This window comes from Echinops telfairi, unplaced genomic scaffold (assembly GCF_000313985.2).
Source record: "Echinops telfairi isolate 266 unplaced genomic scaffold, ASM31398v2 ScPeMD7_24;HRSCAF=84, whole genome shotgun sequence".
Classification (NCBI taxonomy): Eukaryota; Metazoa; Chordata; class Mammalia; order Afrosoricida; family Tenrecidae; genus Echinops; species Echinops telfairi.
In genome coordinates, this window is record NW_022103921.1 from 453,935 (window position 1) to 457,046 (window position 3,112).

Genomic DNA, 3,112 nt, shown 5'->3' on the forward strand with positions numbered 1-3,112 from the left:
GAATGTACAAATGCGCTTTACACAATTGATGAGTGTATGGATTGTGATAAGAGTTGTATGAGCCCCTAATAAAATGATTAAAAAATAATAATAATGGATGTTAATGATGGGAATGCAACATATAGCTAAAACATAATTCTTTCTTTGATTAATGTAATTATTACTAGCATGACAGTGTTTCTTGGACCAATAGTACAAAGCTGATATATCTTTGTTGGGTCATTTGTCATGAGCCATGATAACCCTTAGCAAGTACAATCCATTTAGGAGGTTGAGAGACAGAAGATTTGGTATTGATGTGGAGTGAAATGTTCAGGTCCTCCAGGTTTAAGTCTGTTGATTTGCTTCCCATTCTAGTTCATTTAGATATCTCTTGCACACAATGCTTCAACTGATCCACTAGGTAGGCATTTTCTGTGACCCCACAGGCCTTTCTACCCTGACATGGCGGCGACAGACTAGATCTCCCAGTGGTTGATTTGTACGTTCTAATAGCAACATCTGCAGAGAGCCGGATGATGATCATCAACTTGACAGGGTTGCTAGTGGCTCTTCTTTTTTGGAGCAATGATTTAGATATAAAGGGTAGAGAGTAGGTAGTGGAGATGTGTGTTGAAGAAATGGCATTGAGCCACGTCAGACTGACCTCCTGTTTCTGCAAGGAGGAGGTAGACTCCAACTCCAAATCGATGATTCCTATCAGGCAGAAGCCAGACATGCCTCCACTCTCCATATTTCTTTATCCTATTCTGGCACAAACTGTGCTTTCTATGGCACTCTATTCTCTACTGAGTTCAATAATCCCTTGTGATGGCTACACAGAGGTGGACATTTTGTTGTGGTTTTGTTTTTTAGATGTTAATAGCTTAAAAAATCAGGATCCTCAAACAAGAATAAAATCCTCTTGTGGTACCCATCCCAGTAGCCATGGCATTCTCTGGTCCTCCACCTCTCAGCTACCTGGCCACTTGCCTTGCTCTGGCAAGTGCCACAAAGCTCCTTGAATGCTGATAAATGCCCAAAGGGCACCCAACACTGTAAGCCAACCTCTTGCATGCAAGGCACTCAGCTATATATGTTCTGTGGGCTGGGAAGCTCACAGGTTCATTTCTTTTTTTTTCTTTTTTAACATTTTATTAGGGGCTCATACAACTGTTATCCCAATCCATACACACATCAATTGTGTAAAGTGCATTTGTACATCGTTTCTCAAAACATTTTCTCTCCATTTAAACCCCCGACATTAGGTCCTCATTTTTCCCCTCCCTCCCCGCTCCCCTCTCCCTCATGAGCCCTTGATAGTTTATAAATGGGTATTTTGTCATATCTTGCCCTGTCCGACGTCTCCCTTCATCCACTTTTTGGTTGTCTGTCCCCCAGGGAGGAGGTCACACAAAGTTCCATGTAATCGGTTCCCTCTTTCCTACCCATTCTCCCTTTACCCTCCCTGTTTTGCCACTCACACCACTGGTCCTATAGGGCTCATCCGTCCTGGATTCCCTGTATTTTCAGTTCCTATCTGTACCAGTGTACCTCCTCTGGTCTAGCCAGTCTTGCAAGATCGAATTCGAGTCATGGTAGTGGGAGCGGGGAGGAAACCTTTAGGAACTAGAGGAAAGTTGTATTTCTCATCATTGTTACATCGCACCCTGACTGGCTCATCTCCTCCCCGAGACCCCTCTGCAAGGGGATCTCCAGTGGCCTACTAATGGGCTTTGGATCTCCACTCCGCACTCCCCCCATCATTCACTATAGTAAGATTTTTTGTTCTGATGATGCCTTACACCTGATCCCTTCGACACCTCGTGGTTGCATAGGCTGGTGTGCTTCTTCCATGTGGGCTTTGTTGCTTCTGAGCTAGATGGCCGCTTGTTTACCTTCAAGCTTTTAAGACCCCAGACGCTATACCTTTTGATAGCCGGGCACCATCAGCTTTCTTCACCACATTTGCTTATGCACCCATTTGTCTTCAGTGATCCGTTCGACACCCCGTGATCACACAGGATGATATGTTGTTCCATGTGGGCTTTGTTGCTTCTGAGCTAGATGGCCGCTTGTTTACCTTCAAGCTTTTAAGAGCCCAGACGCTATATCTTTTGATAGCCGGGCGGCTCACAGGTTCATTTCATGGCCTCAGCGCTAATCTTTTCTGCCGTTGTTCCTGCTGTTGCTGCTGGCCTCATACACAATTCTGATGGCTGTGGGACTCTGTATTCCTGCTTCTGAATGTGTCATTCTATACCTAGTGGAATGGAAAAACTGACCAATCCTTGAGTTCGAGGGCTCTACCCCTTATTTGCCTGGCCTCATGAATAGGTGGGAGTTACACTGACCGTGGCTGGAAGGACCATAGTCACTCTACTTCACTTAACTTGTGCTCCCAAGGAGGAATGAGCAGGACCTGAATAATAGAAACGTGGAGAGGAAAATATTCAAAACCATTGGAACATACTTGTTTCTATACTGGGCTAAATATTTTAAAAATCAATTCAATTCAAAGCCACTCCTGAATGCCAAGATTGGGCCAAGCATAAAAAGATAATTTCAGAGAGCTCACAGTCAAAATAAATAGAATTCATTAGTTAACCCAAAAGTGGGAATGGACCGCCTGTCTTAGAGGACCAAAGAGGTGCCGTACTTGTATAAAGTAGATTTTTTTAATGTCGTTATTTTCCATGTCAACATATGAAGTGATGGCATAGAAGTGGTTCTATCTTTGCAAGACCAAACCATCTATCATAAGTTGATTCCAACACATAGCAACCTTATATAGGATTTTTGAGATGACCCATCTTTACAGTAGAGGCCAGTGGATTTCAAAGTCAACCTTAAGGGCTCCTGACTCTATTACAACTCATAGTGACCCGAAAAGACGGTGTAGCACTTCCATTGCACATGGGTTTCAGAGGCTCTAAATCTTTGTGAGAATAGAAAGCTCACCTTTCTCCCATGATTTAAAACTGCTGACCTTGCAGTTATCCATCTATTGCCTCATTCGCTGTGCTGCCAGAACTTCTTTTTCCAAAAGGCTCACTCAAACTCAATGGTGTCAAGTCGATTTTGACTCAGTATGACCCTCTGGGGCAGAGTAGAACCTTCTTTTCAGGAATAG